The 8,756-nt window shown below is 35.0% G+C and overlaps 1 protein-coding gene across 1 annotated transcript in view; it reads right to left on the reverse strand.

Annotated features, from left to right (window-relative positions):
* trpc6b (transient receptor potential cation channel, subfamily C, member 6b) overlaps positions 1–4,933 on the reverse strand; it is a 40,885-nt gene extending 35,952 nt beyond the window's left edge. Inside the window, exon 1 of the mRNA XM_088639034.1 lies at positions 2,916–4,933. The gene's annotated coding sequence lies outside the window, so the exon portion shown is untranslated. The remainder of the gene's footprint in view (positions 1–2,915) is intronic.
* Between the last annotated feature and the right edge of the window lie 3,823 nt (positions 4,934–8,756).

An 8,756-nucleotide genomic window follows, 5' to 3' on the forward strand; every position in this document is an offset into this window, starting at 1 on the left:
ATTTTGTGTTTATATATATTATCATCACAATATGTAAGCACATGTAACATGTATGTATTCCAGTTCTTGATTTTTACATTTTTTGTGTAGTTCTGAACTTAGCATCTCATTGCATTAAATCTAGGCTACTGAAATATTACAGCAATAAAGTTTTTATTTTTTATCTCCCTGAAAGTCTAAGGTTTGGTATTTCTGCTACACATCTTATCCCTCTTGTAAAACAACAACATCAAGATGTTCTCTTTTAGTAGTTTAACATGATGTGTTGAATAAACGGTCTCCTTATTTAATATTCCCTTCAGGCTTAATCAGAGACACATAATGAATACTGTTTCAGTCTGGTCTTTGCATTGGCATTTTTAAGTAATTGAAGAACAAATGACAAACTCCAGCTTCAAGATTCCTGTGACTTTGTGGGATTTAAACTCAGTAGATTTTGCAGCCCCACTGGGGTTGTTCTTCCTGTGGGGTTGTCTGGAGGTCTTGTGAAAAACTGTGTGTGTGGGAACCCACCCTGGTTGTCAAATGCCAAATGCAATGGATGGGAACACCAGCCAGGAAGCATAACACAGCCATTTAAAATAGTTTTTCAATTGGCCCGCATGTCTAATATCACTTCACTGGGATGCCTGAAACAGAATAATGGTTAAGCCCTACCTTCATGGTGTGACGCTGACTCTCAGGGGGCTAGGCAAAGAAGGCAACCGACCACCAGGGGGCGCCCTCCATGTGCAACACAACCTTTTTTTAATTGGCGCGTTCAAAGGTGAGCAAAGAACTCTCTATAGTGTCCTATTGCTGCTATGCATTACCCTAATGAAAGCCCATTCAAAAACTGACCAATCATAGTTGAGTGCGTAAAATGTTTCTGAAGTGCAGAAAAGTGGGATAGGTGATCTCAAAACAGAGTTACGTCAAAACAAGGCACTGTGATAATGCAATAATGCACTTCCTCAAGATTTCTTTTGATTGTTGGACAACAGACGATTTTATGATAATATAAAGACTGCACAAAAAAGAAAATTAACACAAGTAGCATAAATAGACTGTATACCTCATTATAAGTGCAGTATAACATTTAGACCAAGGTAGGCTTTTGAAAACCATTCCTGAGTTTTTTCATAATTACACTTAAACTTTTCATTCGAAGCAAGCTTCATTATCCTAACCTTTATTTCAATATCAGTCAAGGATAATGCTATGCAGGAAAAAGCCCCCCAAAACAGGTTATTCCTTTTAATTTGTGTAGAAATCTGTCTGTATTTTACGTCGTTTCAAGAAAAGATTGAACATACTTTTTGAAACGTCATGGAACATTTTTATTGAGAGTTTTGCCGTCAGAGGATTTTATTAAATTAATCCATCCGCCATCTGTTATAGTAATTTGTACAAAATCAAATGGTCCATAAAGAACAGAAAAAACAGAGAAATTTACTGCAAAGTGTGCCCTAAATATTTAGTTTTAAAATGTGAATCTGTATACCTGGGTCGGTGCAAGATTCTGCAATACATGGCTTGTTAACTTGCCTTACCCAATGATACTAATAAGTACAATTTGCTTTCAGTCATTCTGACCTAGGCTGAGTGTAGCTCCTGCAGAATAAACACTATAGGAAAACAAACAAGTATTGGTATTGGGATAATTGAAGTTTTTCCTGGAAAAACTGTGATAATTTAATACATATAAGCCAGAAAAGATTTTATAGAGCAGTGTAATCCTAGCAAACAACACACACATTTACTACTGCTGTACTAATAAGATCACTGATTACAGAGAATGCACTAAATTGGCCAGAAAACTCATTGTGATATTTTACACAAGTAGATTTTTTTAAATATACTGAATTCAGTGTGAAAAATGAGAAATCTGCTCCGATTAATTTAGACTTCCCTAGACTATGAAAAAGGGCCACATTTTTATACATTTTACAATTCTTGAAAAAAACTGAAAAATTAATTTTCCTCTTATGAAATTCCTCATAATCAACAGTGAATCACAAGAGGATACCAGTGGAAACTACAAGAAAGTATTTTTAAAACTGGGAATAAGTGTCACTTCTTTGAAAGCATTGTGGGAGTATGAAAGAAGACACAGTCATGTTGTCAAAGATGATACCCCAGCCTCTCCCAAGCTAAAGTTTGAATCAATTAGAAACTAAAACTCAGCTGAGATAAATGGGCTAAAATGCCTCTTGTCAATTGCAAACCTTATGATATATGAGTTCTTACGACATTAATCATTTGGAACATAGGAACAAGAAAGAAAACACAATGTTTCGGCTGTGGAGCCTTCTTCTGGTGTAAGCTTACATCTCTTTTCAGCATGGAATAAACCTTTACTTGTTCCTTTGCAGCCTACACATGCTGACGCAGCTATCCACCTGAACTATTTGGAACATAGTATCTCTGTCCTTCATAGAAACATGCCCAATACAATATCCCAAACGCAAGTTCATAATAGACTGTTATTGTATATATTGTATATATATAATATAGTGCTCACTAAGTACCCAGGTAAGATCCATATATTCACACAAAACATAAACTTTGGCTGCATTACTTCTGCTGTACTGGGGAAATTCTTCTGTGTTGTTCAGAAGGTGAAAGCAGTATTTAATGAGAAACATAAAAAGTGCACTAATTTATAGAAATAACAAAATGTTATCAATGGCAGCTAATCCTATAAATTGTGTCAAAGAAATGTAGAATTAGAAAAATAAACTTAATTGTGGGCTTCTTAAAAGCTTTGTTTATATGATTAAAGGACAACTATTTAGTCACTGAAAAAATATCAGGTTTAAGTTTATTCACCACTGTATTCTGTATTTTTATTAAATACTCCCAGCTATGACAGTAAAATACTCAGATAACACAGTACATAGAAGCAGTTGTTTTTCAAGACTGTATGTACTTACCACTTTAATATCATGAATATCTCTCAGAATCTCCACTCCATGTATTAGCAACATTTTTCTGTGCTTCCTGTTGTTTTAGAGTCATGGGTCCATTTAAAGAATTATGGTTTTAACAAAAGCTCCAAAAAGGTGTTAGTGAATATATATATACTGCTACGGAAAAACTCTGAGGAAAAAAACACTATATCTACTGAAGGGCAAAATACACCACCATGACATGATCATTAAATAACCTATTGCATTTCAGGCTTTAGCAAGCTATGGTGAATGAACTCTAATCAGGTCCCTCTTTCTCCTAACTCTGCTTATGTGCCACTGATCATTCTTTTAATTCCTTGCCATTTCCTGCCATGCTGTGATTCAGTATGATGTTATGCCCTTATTTATTTTCACTTAGGCCATGTCAATAATTATGAATCTCTTGACTGCCCACCCCAAAAGAAGTAGGCTGGTCAAATTGGCCTAGAAGTGCAACAGGCGTAAACACAAAATTACTGATCGGATTTATTTACCCTTTCAATTTGACAATGTGCTTGGATTTGTATTTGATCTTGCTATCATTAAACACTCTAAATGGCCTTCTTTGACTAGTTGAGATCTACCAAGCCTGATCCTTCCACTAACTTCTAATCTGATTTCCTTTGAAATGGGAGACCTTATTCCTTTTCCTTGTTGCTCTTTAAAACCTGGATGAAAGCATGGTGTGGATAAATCATTTCCAGCTGACTGGCTCCAGAGATCATGATAACAGCATGAAAACTCATTTACTAGCAACATAATTAGAACAATGACACAGCCCCCAGATTGCCCTGTTTACATCACAAATACAGAAAAAAACAAGCCCCCCCCCCAAAAAAAAAATGCTCTGTTTGATTTAACCATAATATTGTTCTTAATGCTTAAATTCTGCAGACCAGGAGAATCTCAGACATCCATGGAAGGGTGCTGCCATTACACTGGGTCAAAGGTAAGGTGGAAATAAGGTCATGGGAAGGCACCATTTGGATTTGTTTTTGTTTTTATTTTCTTCAAAAATTGATGGCCATTGCAGATGCAAGCAAATTATTTTTATCCCCACTTCCTGCACACAGCATAACATCTTCAGCCAAAGACCAGCTGCCCAGAGGTATTCATTTCTGCTTCTCACAGCCAGAAAGAATTACGTAAAGAGATAATCCACACACTGCGCATTCAATATGTATCAGGTATTATTATGAATGTATCATTATGTATGCAGTATCGCCCCGTTTTCAGTAAAAGCGTCCTTGAATACAGCATGATTGTTTTGTTTAAAAGCCAGGCCCAGGCTGTCATAATTGAACATTATACATGTCTTTCTTGTCGAGGAATAGAACTGACAGAGCACCTGAACTGCTGACATCAAAATGAACCTGAACTGCTGACATCCCATTTCGAAACAGTTACAGTTTAAATCATTTATAAAACACAAGGAAGAGGGTAAGATGCAGCTCACTCAAACTTGTGTAACCTGTAAGCCATTCTCGAGAACTCCAAAAGGAGTGATGGTACTCTATGCATTATAATGAAATCAAACTTTCAAAAATGAAGTGTTTGAAAGAGCCTTGTGTACAGTTTGGACACAGTTTAAAGTATGTTTTCTAATAATTGATGCAATTGAGAAAAATATGTGAAGTAATTGTTTATGCAGCTGAGATTTCCAGTACATTGGAGGAAATTTCATAACAATGTTAGGGATTTAAAGCCAAAAGATTCACAGGCCTTTTAAGGGCTCAAAGCAGCTGCTGTTTACAATTTCTCATTTCAAACATATGCTGACTGATAATATCTTAACCCTACTGCATAAAGGATTATTTTTTAGCTTATAAGGAAATAAGGCAATGAAAGGCATTTGTTTGAAGATAAAGTGTCTGAAAGCTATATACTGTACCAACAAACAGAAAGAGCAAGTGTTTTATCAGAAGTAATATTTGAACAGAAAATATTAATGTGAAGCTGGCATGTCAAGAATATTTTCATATTTTTAGATCCATGCAAAAGTTTTTTTTTTATCAAATTCTGTCTAAATGACTATAAAGTTTGAGTCTTTGAGTCTTTTTCAGTGTTGGGTATTAAAAGGCAGTTTAGTTTCAGATATGTACAGTAGATGATTTTAAGTAGGACATTAGAAGTACATACAGTATAAGGAAGAAAATTCAAACGTTACTTTTGAGTGATTCAGCAAAGAAAACATTATTAAAAATCATATTTTTCTTTTCAAAAGCTGAGATTTTTTTCTATTCATCTATTCTAAACCTTCACTTGTAACAGAAATAGTATAGGAACTCTGAGACTTAGTATGTCAAAAGTTACCAAACTAATTAACAAATTAGTGTAATTAATTCTTCCTGACAATGGTTTATTTATCATTAGTGCTTTTATTTTGAGAGGTATATTATTTGTTTAAAATGTGAGATAATTACTTTTGGACATAACACAAAGACATCAATTTGGAAATGTGTGTTATGTACAGTAGCTACTTCTATTATCAAAATAAAATATTTTCTGCTCCAAGAAACCTGCTTCTCTTAGACGTTTTTGGAGTTTATCTATTAAGACATAAGCATTTCAGTTGTATTTGCAAATTATTGAGCTCCTTGTTGAATGAGAAACCATATCTAAAGAGAGTAGGGGTGTGCTCTGACTTGGACAACAGAACTCCAATTAGCAGCCAAACCCAGTTATAATGAGCAGGCATTACACAGTCATGTAAACAATGAGCAAATCAAGTTAAATCTCCATTTTCTGTGCAAACCATCTTGTAATTTCCTTTCTTCAGGGAGAGCCGTCAGAGCTAAAATTGCTCCAGTTTCAGTCCATTATGATGTTGCTACCCTACAAGCCATATTTTCTGCGCCTTTTTTTATTTTTTCAAATACAAGATCAAAATTCATCTGTGAAATGTCATCTATCATTACAAATTAACGGTGTCATTTCTAAGATTGTGTAAGTGGCTTACTGACGTGAGAGATATTAGTTGTTACTTGTAGGGCTTACTTTGTGTGTGTCTCTTTTGTTTATTGGACCTCTTCTTTTCAGCTTGTGTGATGTAAACTTCATTTTTATTTGTACCTGTTAAGGTGTATATTTCCCCCTTTACTCACTTTAACCTTAACTGAACTGTAAACACGATACACCTCAGTTTGTGATTATTTTTTAAATTTTCTTATTTGATTTGCCCCTGGCGTGCTACCAACTTGTCAGTTCGACATCCTGCACATGATAGTTTCTTCCCATGACTCCCCTGGTTTTGGTTAACTGTTCATTTTGTTTAAATTGTCTTGCAAACACTGCAATTTGACTTGCTTAGTCATTCTTACATGGATCAGTGCAATTATATTTAATCCCTCTGCAGTAACTGTTCTGTGTTTAGTCTTACAAGAGCACGTGTGCTGCTGAGCTTTCCAGCTTTAAAACACAAACAGCCGCCACAAGTCCATGTTGTAATTTTACATTTACAATAGATACAGAAATGAAGATTCTAATTTGTGTAAATATGTGTAAATATAGGACTGGTGTGGACTGGGGTCATTTCTCTGGTGCTTACAAGCTATGAGCATCTGCAAAATTATACCGTTGTGTGAAGTACATTAATTATACTAACAATGCCTATCAGAAGGAACAATGATTCGCCCACATTACCAGCATGACACCAGAACGAAAGGTCTCTCATTACTAACTCTGAGATGGGTGTTTATTTTGCCGCATATTCTGCAGATAGACAACTAGAGAGGAAAAAAAGTGATGGATTATCTAATATTATATTCAGCACTCAACCTCATGAGAAATGTTTATGGGGAAAGCAGCACGTTTCTTCCAGCAAAACAGACAAACAGTGTATTCAATATATATATATATTCGCAAATTGCTCAGTAAATTTGGTAACATGTTGAGGCCACTGAAAGAATGCCCATCTTAAATGAATAAAAATATGTGATACAAAATAACACAATGGAACATTCCAAGCTATTCTGTAGAAGCCTAATGGATTTTTTACCATTACTGGTACCCATTACTTGTGCATTTAAGAGCTGCAAATTATATTGTGGCTATTACAGCAAGCATTGATTTATCATTTAAGTCTGGGATCTCACACAGATCATCTTGAAATATTGTCATAGGTTATTGGAAAACAATAGTTTCAAATGCCATAGTCCAGACTCCACACAGAGCCAGCTTTGAACCTAAAGATACTGGTGCTGTGAAGTAACCAGGCTTCCCAATGCACTCCAATGCCAACCTCCTGTATATTTAGTTTAATTAAAATGGGTTCTAAATCAGCAGTAGGGTATAGATGTGAAATTATTGTTGCAGAAAGCAAATCAATGTTTATTTAACATTTTACACAATGTTCTCAAATGTCAAAGTGAACCTTAACATTTTGCAAAATACTACAAAGTAATTGTTTTGGGATACAATAATCATAAGATTTAAAAATAGTCAACGTTTATAAAATTCTAGTAAGATTAACGGTGTAGTTTTGGAAGTCATCTACATGTACCATTGAAATAAAATCTTATAACGAACAATCCAGCTTTCAATGAGTATTTCAGAAACTACTGTGGTGCTACGCCCCCTGCAGACTTAAAAAGAAATTGCAGCACTTTTGCCTTGCCAGTTTACTGTATATCCCTTTTCATGGATACAAAAGGTAGTGTGGAGCTTTTTTAATACTGTATACAATGGACTGTAGGTAATTTGTATTTGTTTTTTGTTTTCAAGGTAATTAAATTATGTAAAAATGTGAGCGGGTAAACATTTACTGTACTTACACTGACCTTCCCCCTTTCCAAACTTCATTTTAGAAAAAGCTTTCCAGTCACACTTTTTCTCAAGTGTTCAGATTTACTTTGTTAACTTAGCACATGGACACAACCTTTAACAGATAAACTAGACCCGTAAGCAAATTTAAAAAAAATCACGGGGGTAAATGAAACTTGAATTTTCTGGGTGCACATTATTAGTATTAGTAACCTATTTTGCTGCTGTTTTTTTCAAATGAAAAAGCATGCTTAATTCCTCAAAGTCTTCAGCAAGAAAATTCTAACTATACCAAATACTTTTACATTTGTACCTGGTGTCTGAGGGATGCTGGGGGTTTTCTCATGTGACAGAGAGACACAGCTTATTATTTTTGGTCAATATCTTCATTTAGACTAAGATACAGTATTATTAAAAATCTCGAATGCTCCAAGCTACATCATATCTTAAGTTCTCAAAATAAATTACAACTAAATTTCAATACAAAAATTCATATTGACGGCTACTTTAAAAGTCCCTTTCTCAGGAATACAGAAAGTACGATCAACGCCAAGAGCCACTGATGAATTCACCAGGGCATTTGGAAATTACATCAGGCTAAGAAACTATTCCATATTTTAATACTAATGACGTCGTACTTTCCATATGAACTTAAAGATTATAATTTTCACTTTAGGTTTTTTTTTTTAATATGACTACTTTAATGGGGAGAGAGAGATAATAGACTTTATCGAATTAAGGGATAGCGACCCAGACTTGCAATAAGGGTATCAGATCTGACGGCCTCCTTCCCAGTAGTCCCCTTGACTTGATGATCCCCCTGTGAACTCAGAAATGAAAGGGGACCTGGAGCCAAAGAAAAGTTTAAACGCTTCCATATGCTCCCCACATTCATTCTGCCACGTCAGGCATTGTGATCAGAGGAAAGTGGTGCTTTCAACTATGACTACAACTACCCCTCCCTATTACAGACTGTGCATATGGTATTAAATTTCATAGCACTCAAGAGCAAAAGAGCAAACGTGAAAGAAAACAGAGCATATATTAGTCAAATATAACTGC

The sequence above is a fragment of the Lepisosteus platostomus genome, chromosome 7 (genome assembly GCF_059453375.1).
Source record: "Lepisosteus platostomus isolate fLepPlt1 chromosome 7, fLepPlt1.hap1, whole genome shotgun sequence".
NCBI classification, from domain to species: domain Eukaryota; kingdom Metazoa; phylum Chordata; class Actinopteri; order Semionotiformes; family Lepisosteidae; genus Lepisosteus; species Lepisosteus platostomus.